The sequence below is a fragment of the Berghia stephanieae genome, chromosome 9 (assembly GCF_034508935.2).
Source record: "Berghia stephanieae isolate SIO BIC M18660-M18661 chromosome 9, UCSD_Bste_1.3, whole genome shotgun sequence".
Classification (NCBI taxonomy): Eukaryota; Metazoa; Mollusca; class Gastropoda; order Nudibranchia; family Aeolidiidae; genus Berghia; species Berghia stephanieae.
The window spans coordinates 14,476,887-14,489,205 of record NC_088368.1 but is presented as its reverse complement, the minus strand read 5'-3'; the positions used below and the strand labels follow the sequence as shown (position 1 = coordinate 14,489,205).

General features: G+C 36.8%; 1 protein-coding gene across 8 annotated transcripts in view; it reads right to left on the bottom strand.

Moving 5' to 3' along the window:
* Positions 1-12,319, bottom strand: part of LOC144979757 (uncharacterized) — a 71,952-nt gene that overhangs the window by 33,468 nt on the left and 26,165 nt on the right. The window contains exon 1 of one of the 8 annotated variants that reach the window (XM_078926774.1): positions 9,204-9,379. The exons of 1 other annotated variant lie outside the window; for it this stretch is intronic. The gene's annotated coding sequence lies outside the window, so the exon portion shown is untranslated. Of the gene's footprint in view, positions 1-8,997; positions 9,380-12,319 lie in introns of those variants that run through there. 6 more of the 8 variants (XM_078926775.1, XM_078926781.1, XM_078926780.1 and 3 more) reach the window with 6 other exon arrangements.

Sequence of the window (12,319 nt, the reverse complement as noted above, 5' to 3'; positions counted from 1 at the left end):
GTGTATCATGTATGTGTGTGTGTGTGTGTGGGGGGGGGGGTGCATTTGTGGGAGTGTGGGGGGAGGCGTCTGATGTTGAAGAAGGGGTGGGGGTTCATTGTGTGTGTGTGTGGCCGAGGGGGGTATTGTTTATGTTTTGGGTGCGGAGTTTTGTTTGTGTGTGTGTGTGTGTGTGTGTGTGTGTGTGTGTGTATGTGTGTGTGTAAGGTCACTGCTGTTTATGTGTTGGGGTGGGTGTTGTTTTCGATAGGGAGGGGGGTTGTTTACATGTGCAACCATGTGGCACTATCAGTGACATGATCTGAAATATCATTTTTCGATGGGTTTGATTATGTAGGATCTGACAAAATGTAAACCATTGAAGTTTCTATGTTGTGGACAATGAAGATATCATCATCATCATCATTATTATTATTATTATTATTATTATTATTATTTATTATTATTATTATTATTATTATTATTATTATTATTATTATTATTATTATCATTATTATATCATCTTCATCGGCATCATCAGCATCACCATCATCATCATTATCTACGAGTGAATAAAACTCACAAATCACATTACTTAACACAGCTAAAAGAATGAAGTCACTTTACTCTTTGTTCTTGCTTTAAGACGGCCAGTTGGGTGATAAATTCTCACTGCAATCACTCTGACAAACTATAACTGTGCAGTTTTTTATGTTATGGTATGTTTGATATGGCGGGCAGAAAAGGTGACTATTTTACTTAAATGTATAGCACGGAAAACACTGAAATAATAGTGAAGGGTCATTGTCATAATTACTCAAGTCGCGTGCAAGAAGCAAACGTATACACTCACTAAATACAGAGTGCAACTAAAAAAAAGCGTTCGAAGACCAATCGAGTGTGTTTTTTTTTTGTTTAACGTACCATCACCAAAGCAGTTATTCAATACTAAAGCCATAGGTCAGCTTGACCATAAAAAGCCACTCTCGCGGGCCAACTCGTATTTTTTCAAACCAAAATATAGGCCAAATGCTCTATAATGTCACGTTTTATAGTGCTAATAATATGCAAATGAATGGCCGTTTTCTAAAGCCTTCATTGTTGTCGTCCAAATGCAAAACGACGTATCTACAATTTTTAATGAAAAGAGAAATGGTTCTTTAGGATCTTCCAAGGGAAGACTGGAATAACCCAAGCGTTAGCCGCAGTGCAGCGCCGCACCGCAAAGTGAGCTAATGGTAGGTGACTTGTTCAAAGCCACATGCGCGACAGGTAGTCGACCTCGGTATCGTTCGGGTACGAATAAAAGATCATTCCGCTGAGCCACGCTGTCCCAAAGCTGAAAATGCATTATATAAATGTTTATTTATTTATTTATTTTGATAATATTAAAAGTATGTGTTGTACTATGTGATCGGTACACAAAACATGACCCCTGAACCGGTCACCCGCTCACAGCCCCCCGTCAGCCGTCAGTCCACTAATTATATACTATGTCACTGATAGTTTAATTGTGGCATTCTTTGCCTTTATCCGAATCCGACACACTGTAATAGGATAAAGTTGTCGCCGTCATTGCCCGCTTAGGAATGTTGAAAGTAAGTAGTCGTTCAGAGCCATTGGGCCCATGGAGCCGGAGTTTATCCCGGGTAACTCTCTCAATCCTAGAAATTTTTACTACTTTTCAAAATTGGAAAAAATGTATTAAAAATGAGCATGTGCATAGATAGTTTTATTCAAGTACCATTAACATGTAAAAATGAAAAAACATTAGCTTTGATACAACGCCTAGAATTTGTCCCAGAAAATTGTAATTAATGGGCATGGGGTATAAGTAACCCGGGTAAACAATGGATATATTCGGTGTTCGGGTTGAGTGAGTTAATAGTGCGTTAAAAGAACGATAACATTAGCTTGCTGCCTTTTTAAATAGAATGCTCATCGATCGCAAAGTACTTTACGCCACATCAAACAGACCCAGCTACCTACTCAATCGCTGCTGGTTGAATGGGGGATTTAGAAGGAAAAAAAAATCTAGACTTCACCCGGGCGGGGTCGTTCCCGGTCTCTTTGCGTTTGAAGCTAGGACTTCATAATTAATATCTCTATAGATGTCGCTGGTTTGAAGCGAATGCTTTACCAACTGAGCTATCGGGACCCCCAATGCTGATGTTACTAAAGCACGACGTATTAAAGGAACGAAGTTGACGTCACTCAGCTCTTTGCTATTATTTTAGAAAGCCTGATGGATTAGTTTACACTAAATTACATCACTCAGACTCTAAACGTTAAAGATTACACACAGATTCGTGTGTTGGTATGCTTAATCTGGCTTGCGGATGTTGTGAGTATTTTACCTAATCGCATGGCATCAATAGGTATTTATGTAATCAAAACAGAACAAAACAAAACATTAAAGCAACAACAAAAGTGTTATCAACCGTCTCAAAACGTTTGGTTTTTTTGTTTGTTTGTTGTTTTTTTGTTGTTTTTTTTTTTTTTTTTTTTTGGGGGGGGGGGGGGGGGGGGGTTGTTTGTTTTATTTTAAAGTCGGGCTGAACTTTATGCTTGAAAAAGAATAATGATAATAGGGTAAAGGTGTCATTGCACGCAATGGAATGCAGTAGTCAAATACGACGTAATACGGAACAAAGATAAGTTATGCAAACAAAAACGGCATTCCTTTAATTCGGGATAAACCGGATGCTTCGTTTTTGTTTGTTTTTAAGGGCCAAAAAAAAAAAAAGGAAGAAAACGTGATAGTAAAAAAAAAAATAATCAAAATTTACATTTGAAAGCAAACAGGAAAAAAAGTAAGACAAAAGGGAATGGTTCGAATAGGGAATAGACGTAGATCCCAAGAGCATACTATCATGGTGCATGATTTGAGATCACCCAAAAGTTTCAAGCAGCCACAAGCACAGGATCCCACTAAGAGGAACACACTCAAATGCTGACATTCAAAACCAAAAATAATATAGCAATACATGACAGAGAGATTATTTACAACGAAAAGAAAATAATCTCCCAAAACTTAACTATCTATAGATAGTATGCGCTTGGCTAAGAAGCTCATAACATTGCCATCCGGAAGTATAACGGACCAACACACAAAAGTGTGTGTATCCATGAACGTTTATAGTCAGGTTAATACAGTTCAGTGAACATTACTCATAAACGCGGATGGCAAAAAAAATAACAAAGACCTGAGTGACGTCATCTTCGAACTATCTCTACATTTGACTTTTTTCCATCACAGCCAAGGCCTCGGACAAGGGAAAGGACAAAACCAAGTAATCTCATTTCAAGACAATAACATGACACAAAGCAAGTTGGAAACAGATAATAATATGGGGTTATAGAAAACACAGTGAGTGACCTCCCTGCCCCGAAATCTGATACTTTGAAAAGTATTAATGATTGGATAACATTGTCCCTGCCATTGACCGCCATGGAATGCTGAAGTAAAGTACGATGTGACACTGTGCATGGGTGACTTGTGTAAACAAAATCATATAAATGACAACAAAAACAAAATTAACAAAGGGGTGAGGAAGAGAAGGGGGAGGAGGAGAAGGTAGACGATTAAGAAGAAGAAGAAGAAGAAGAAGAAGAAGAAGAAGAAGAAGAAGAAGAGAAGAGAAGAAGAAGAAGAAGAAGAAGAAGAAGAAGAAGAAGAAGAAGAAGAAGAAGAAGAAGAAGAAGAAGAAGAAGAAGAAGAAGAAGAAGAAGAAGAAGAAGAAGAAGAAGAAGAAGAAGAAGAAGAAGAGAAGAAGAACAACAACAACAACAACAACAACAACAACAACAACATCAACTACACACGCGACTACGTCATTAACAGGAAATGATCGGTTAACGAGTTACTGACTTATTGGAACAGTTGTGGGCTGAATAAAGCTGAGTGCGTTGATCTCTATACCACAGAACCATCAGGAAGCCACTTTGTTTCCCAGATAATGGAACTCATTATCTTGTCAGGTTATGTCTATGAAAAGATCGAAGATGACGTCACTCAGGTCATTTTTATTGTTTTTGCCATCCATGTTTATGAGTAATTCTCACTAAACTGTATTAACCAGACTATAAACGTCTGTTGGTTCGTTACTTCCGGATGGAAGCGCATACTATCGTGAGAGAGGGCAAAGCTAACGCCACTCGGCTCTTTGTTGGTTGCCAGCCGGGTGATTGGTTCTCACTATATTATATTGATACTATGCGTCAATCCAAAAAACTCACATAACATCCGCCAGCGGAATAGAACGTACCAACACACAAAACTACAAGTCACGTTGAATGTTTATAGTCTCATTAATACTATTTAGTGAGAACTATTCATAAAAAAAAGAATAACAAAGAGGTGAGTGACGTCAATTTCGTTCTTTCTATAAATCAGGACGTTTAAGGCCACACATAATTATTTTGTGTGTTGGTGAGATTGATCTGATGGGTAGAACAGATGAGTACTGTACTTTAACGCACACAATCAATACTCTACTACAAAGAGATTTCGCTGATTATTCCACGAGTTATTTCCCCTTGACCTAAAAATTAAAGAAAAAAAAATCTCCCATAGCAATCAACCTCGAGATTGTATTTGTCTGTTATGCAGAAGATTACCAACTATTCTGTGAAATCACAAGAGTGATTGAGTGCTTGACTAAAAGAAGATAACAAAATCAGAATGACTTTGTCCTAGCCAACCCATCTTGGATCTCGGTGCCAATCTGATAAATAGACTATTATCTTGTACAATTTCTAGGAGTTCAAAGATTTTGAAGTTGAGTTCACCGACAACACCTTATAGGGTTTTGGAGTGCACGCGTTTTAGTGACTCAATCAATCCAGAACATTGTTATATCATTGATCAATGAATGGCGTGAATTGTGGTAAAGTGTTAACGCGTCCAGATGGTTTTGATCTTCACATGATGTCAAAGAGTTCAAATCCCTGGTTATGAATCATGGCGGTAATCCTTGAGAAATGATTTTATGTTATTTTTTTTAAAACATTGATCTTTTATATAGAACAATATCCACTAAACATGCTCAAGGCGCTTTACAAGTTCAGCTTGACCATAAAAGGCCGCTCTCGCAGATCACCTTGTATATTTTCAAATCAAAATGTAGGCCCAGTTTTCTATAACACCTATCTTTTTATCATCTATTTAACACCTGTATTTTTACCATGTAATCGGAGACGAACGTTCAATTCGGATATCCCCGTGGTTTAAAGCGATGTGACCAGTCGCCTCAAAACTAAATAATAATAGATGGTATTTGTATATCACATTTTCAAAATTATATAATGCTCATTGCGCTTTACATTGAATATATCTCTTGTGGCACAACCCTCCCCCCCCCCCCAACCACACATACACGGTTACAAAGGGTTTTGTATGTTGATACGTTATATCCGGCTGGTGGATGTTATGAGTATTTTTTGATAAACTTATTGCATCAATAGACATCTTTCTCATTCAGATTACTTTTGTACAACAGGAAATTCGAAGATTTCTTTTTGTTTGTTATGGTTATGCTGTTATGTACAGTTTGTTTTGCTGAACATGCAATTTTTCCTTTTAAGTTAAGAATTTTTAAAAATCAATGTTATGTTGGATGGAAATGACGTTCAGGAGACATTATGGAAAATGGTCGGTGAGGAGGAAGTTGACGAGAGAGAGAGAGAGAGAGAGAAAGAGAGAGAGAGAGAGAGAGAGAGAGAGAGAGAGAGAGAGAGAGAGAGAGAGAAGGGGAAGGGGGAGAGGGTAGTAGCGATCAAAGTCATTGAAGTAGAAAGAGCTTTATCTATACTGTTATTGTCTGTGTCCACAACAGTACACACCTTGTCTTCCTTAAAGCGAAAATTATATTCTTTAAGTCAATGTGGATCTGTTATACTAGTCTGTGATGTGTGCGATTTTATACACAAAGCCAAATAAATTTTAACAAGATACCAATGCTAAAGATACTTCATCACTGTTACCACAGTTGCCGCTACTACTACTAACTACTACTACTACTACTACTACTACTACTACTACTACTACTACTACTACTACTACTACTACTACTACTACTACTTACTATGATTATCATTACTATTATTATACTACTACTACTGCAGTTCTTTCTTCTACTACTATTACTACTATATATACTACTACAATACTACTATTACATAAGATAAAATAGTTATTTGTAGTGTATTTCTTTCTTGTGTGTGTATTCACACATCTTAACAGACGAGATGAGATAGATAAATGACGTACTATACAGATGAGGAGTGAGAGAGAGTGAGTGGTGGTGGTGGGGTGGTGGTGGTGAGAATGAGAAGACAGAAGAGGAGAAGAGAGAGAGAGAGAGAGAGAGAGAGAGAGAGAGAGAGAGAGAAAGAGGGCGAGAGGGAGAGCGAGAGAGAGAAAGAGAGAAAGACAGAGGCAGAGACAGAAAGAGAGAGAAAGAGAGAGAGAGAGAGAGAGAGAGAGAGAGAGAGAGAGAGAGAGAGAGAGAGAGAGAGAGAGAGAGAATAATTGAGATAAGAGCACAATGGCTTACGTTTGCATATGGATACCAAATACATGTAAAAAATAAAGGCACATTGTATAATTCTGTATAAAAATATTCTTTATCACTTAACGTACGTGCTGTACCGGCTACGATAAAGACTTCATAAAAATTGCCAAGACAGCTCATAATATGCACAATGATCATTACAAGAACATGTCACCGACTTGAAACCCATCGCCTCAAAACAAGTTTAGATGAAGAAAATTGACCATAAAATCCAAATGATCAAAATAAGAAAAAAAAAAAACCTCCCAACAAACCCCCAACAAAACTCACTCTTTTCAATATACATCTATGTGCATGAATAAATGCCAATAAATGCCAGACAAAGCAGAAAGAAAAACCCAAGAAAAAAAATAATCCCCAAAAATCCAGCCTGCTCGACTGGGGATTTTTCTAGCACTATTTTCACACAAACACACACACACACAACAACAACAACAACAACAACAACACCAACATATACAACAACAAAACATACACGGGCATAAAAACACGGACAATAAGAAAATTACGAACGCTTATCATAGGACATTCCGTTAATCTTTTTTTTTTTTAAACAAACCCAACACGAAGCATTAAATTGAAAGCATGCAACGCATTCTAAGGTGCACACAATACACAATATCAATTTCCTGGTGTATGTGTGTGTATGGGGGGGGGGGGGGGGGGGGGGGTGTTCGTGACACATTCTGGAATAGATCAATAACCTAAACCGGTTGTGCTTGCCGCTTGTGATGAGTTCGGATAAAAACTCAATAAGTACACATATTATTAGCATTCCTATAGAATTGTTGTTATAATTCGCTTGAAAATACAAATAACACTATTAGGATTTGGCCTAACAAAAGTACTCAACCGTGCATTAACACAATGAATAAATAAATTGTGAAAATAATAAGAATATAATCACCATCACTGCATTATATTGTAGCTGTCTCAAAGCGATATAATAATGAAAAGAAATAGATCTAGGTGCTGGAAAATTGATTCATAGCTACAGATATGTTTATTAGTCTTTTTTTTTTCTTTCTGTTGGTCTGTATTTGGTTTTATCTTTAAGGGTTTTACGCGCTTGCGACTTTAAGGTCAATTCATCGTCAGTATAAAGGAAGAAAATGGAGGAGTCAAAACCTCCAGAGTTATAAGTAAAGAAGTTCATAAAGTGAACCGATGTAGCTTGAGGTTAATTTCTTAGTCTATATATCATACTATAGAATAAATATAACCTTTTACATTGCAAAAAAAAAAAAAAAAACAAAACAAAAAACAAAAAAAAAACAAACAAACAAACAAAAAATACAACCCGAAAAAACAAAAAGTTAAAAAGTTCGTGTTTCTTATGATTTTGATTCGAAATCCACATTTCGGCGCCTATTCATAGCGAAATAGTATCGTAGGTTACATTATATATCTTAGAAATCATTTGATTTCTAGGTATTAAAACTATATTCATTTCTATTTGCTAGACGAACCTCGATCTAAATGTAACCTATCGCCTTAATCTGGTATCATGTCAGAACAAACAGGATTCCGACAACAATAACTGAGTTGCATTATGAATCAGAATAACAGAATTTCAATCTTCTGCAGTTCTTGAACCTACACTTTCTCTTAGAGCAGACGTGTCATTATTTGCTGGTCTGATAACCCAAGTTGTTATGGCCTATTTGTTGTTGTTGTAATGGAAATACTCTCGAACCCACGGAAAATATCGTCCTGTACAACGCTGTTTAACCAGGCCCATAATTGCGCTCGGTTATCAGACCTGCTAATTTGTGCACGTAGCATTGAGCCCTTCCATACCATCACCAGCCCTCTCTAATATATCTTGATTTTGTCATGATTAAGTCTCTATCGCAGTACACCCTAACAGAATAAAGACCTAATACAAACGCGATATCTATCTTATTTATCTATATGAAATATTTATGTATGGAAATAGATTTAAATTAAGACGAAATCTGGAGATTTTTTTAGAGGGGGCGGGTGGTTTGAAGTACTCTCCATACACGTATCAAAACAACATGTCCGTATGGCTTTAAACAATTATTCTAGTCATACTTTTTGTTGGCGACGATTAAATTTTTAGCATATGCAGTGGCGCGCCTTAAAAGGACGATTCCTCTAAAAATCAGCGATTTGATTTTCTCAGCTTGCGTCTGCGCCAGCTTATTTTCACCGTAATATTTTGAAAGAGGGCATATTTTTACACCAATGGGATCCATTCAAAATTGAAGGAAAGTCTTTTTTTTTTATAAATCGAGATTTTACTCATACTTGACCCCGGGGTTAAACCGTCTTTTTACGGCACGCCACTATATTATTTCATTCCGGCATCTAACCGTTATAGGACGATTGGACATATATACAATGTATTGTTATTGACATCCAGTCACTACCTATACGGGACAGACCAACGCTGAGTAATTTATAGATAACGCACTACCTACATATGCTAATCTAAAAACAGTTTCATTCACAGGTCACAGTAATCGAAAGCTTGAGATCAATATTACGTCTAGAACCACTGCACACAAACCGAACACATCACTTCATTTTCATATTGCAGATTTGAACAAGCTAAACCTCGTTTACAATTTGCAACTGCAACACTTTGAATTATCGTAAATGATTCACACATGATAAAATTACATTCTATCCTTTCCCAATGAGATCAGCAGAGAGACCACAAACAACAACACACCAATTTGTTTTTTGTCGCCGTCGGTGTGCGAAACTGAGAGCTGGACGGACGGTCGTTTGCTAGCAGACGATTTATCCAGTCATGGCTCGAGACGGGATCCCGGCTGGCGAGAAATAAATTCATTACATTGTTAGCAAGTGTGTATCGTGTGTGTGTGTGTGTGTGTGTGTGTGTGTGCGACCGGCGAGCGGAAGCGAGCGGGAGGCGGTGACGGCAGATTGTGTTTTGTCGTCTGCTAACGACAAGAATAAATTGGTCTCAAAAAGAAAGTTAGGTGACTGATAAGAAATTGGATAGAAATACAATACAAATATTTATAATTTAAGCTTTCATTTATTAATCCCTGAATCCATTTTGTATTAGCTTGTGTTAATAAGTGTTTTTATGTGTGTATATGTGTGCCTGCAGTAAAATAATTGCTAAATAAAACCAAACAAGACCAAAAGTAAATAGATAAGATAACCATGATAAAATCAAGTTCTTGACTTTCGCAAATCGGTAGTTGTTCAAATGAAAACAAAATTATTTTATTAGTGGTTTTTTTTATGAGGTTTATCATGATACATGATATATTTAAAACTACAACCCCCCCCCCCCCCTCACCCTCTTTCTGATATCTTCTGCATATATGGGTTTGATTTAGCATTGTTGTAATGTACAGTTTTACGTTGGTTTTAGGGTGTTTCCATTACAACAACGAGCCTATAAGTTTGGGTTATCAGACCTACCGATGAGTGCACGTTGGTTCAAAACCACGTTATATTTCACATTAAGCACTTGGGAATAATATATCATTTTGTTTATATATATATATATATATATATATATATTATTATACTATGTATTATATATATTATACACCACACACACCACACACACACATATATATATATATATATATATATATATATATATACACACATGAATATATAAAACAACATCAGTAACGTCATCGTCCTTATCATCAACAGCACCAGAATCAGCAAACAAACACAGATGACATGAATGTGTCTATTCGTCGTCTTGTACTAATAACCAATTACATAGTAGTGTTAGCCATCATAACGACAATGCACCAGAGTGATCTCTACGTGATAGAAGATAGAAAACCTCATCCTGGTCCCAATAATGTCATTAACACCACTGTCCACCTCACTACCAGACACAGCAGTATCAACACCAAAGTCAACAGTGCAGTAATAACATCAACAACACTGATAATGTCAGCTTTACAACTACAAACATCAACAATTTAAAACATTAAAGAAACTAGCAATGCCATCTCTACAATCAACATGATCAACATCAATACCACTATCATCTATACAATCAACATCATCAACATCAATACCACTGTCATCTATACAATCAACATCATCAACATCAATACCAATGTCATCTATAAATCAACATCATCAACATCAATACCAATGTCATCATAATACACATCAACATCATGTTATATCAACACTCAAATCAACATGCATCTATACAATCAACATCATCAACATCAATACCACTGTCATCTATACAATCAACATCATCAACATCAATACCACTGTCATCTATACAATCAACATCATCAACATCAATACCACTGTCATCTATACAATCAACATCATCAACATCAATACCACTGTCATCTATACAATCAACATCATCAACATCAATACCAATGTCATCTATACAACTAACAACATCAACATCAATCCCATGTCATCTATACAATCAACATCTCAACATAATACACACATGTCAATCATACATCACACATAAACATTACCCAATGTCATCTATACAATCAACATCATCAACATCAATACCAATGTCATCCCATTCAAACGACCACGGCAATTAAGTCATCTCCCCAGTAAGACCGTTATAACATAGACGTAAGTCATTCCTCGGGGTCCCAGTACACCATAGATTTAGACATTGAGAGACGATCCAGCAGACAGGATCAGGACATTTCCACAATAAGACGATTTACGGGGCCGGAATTCTCTTTGATGTAAAATCAATAGGGCCCCAAACCAATGACGTCATGTCTGGAACTACACATAATATATTCTGCTGTACTCTAGCAATACTCATTTGTTACTTCACGCCCAAAAAACGGTATTATGTTTGGCTGACTTAAATGTTCAAAATCGAATAAATTGTGATATAAAAGAAGCTTAGGTCAAGTTTATATGTTTAATTCAGCAGGAATTGGGTAGCTGGGTCTGTTATGTCTGTCTGAAAGTACTTTGTGATAGACTAGCGGCCCTATAGGATAGGAAACAGTCGCTCTTATCCGTTTCACGTGTAGAAACAGGGATAAACTCCGCTCCATTGGCCTAATGGTTCTGAAGGATATTATAATTTTAAGCCTACATCAAAGATTTTAAGTTAATCTAATATTTAAGACAGCCACAACTAGATCACGATAGTAAGCGCAATGACAACAAAATCTGATCCTGAGCCCTCCTCTACTTGACAAGAGTACAATGGAATGACCTCCCTAATCCCCCCCTACACCTCTCACACCCTATTCAAGGCGACGAGCGATACGGAGTACAAAGGAGGTTTTGAAGGAGGCCGTGATCCCCTTTCGTCCTTTCGTGGCTTTTACTCCGTGTCCAAATAATATAACACATAAACGTTAAAGCATTAAACCTTAGGCGATTGACGCTTAGCCTAATAACTTAAACGGATTTTTTTTTATGGTGACCAAGGTGTCATGAAATGTCCTTCAAGAACGATATGGCATTTGTATGGTCAAGCTGTAAACGACTTATTTTTTTCTATTTTGTCTTTCTTTTTTGTTTTTCGTACTCTCTGTCTCTCTGTCTCTCTCTCTCTCTCTCTCTCTCTCTCTCTTTCAATCTCTCTCTCTCTCTCTCTATCTATCTATCTCTCTCTCACTCTCTCTCTCAATCTCTCTCTCTGCGTTCTTATTTCTTTTCTTTCTTCTCTTCTATTTTTGACACGATATCTGACTTGAGTTTGTAATATCTCAAACTCCTCTCCTGATTCATCAACTTAGTAATCTTTACGTTTACTCTATTTAATATACCTTGAC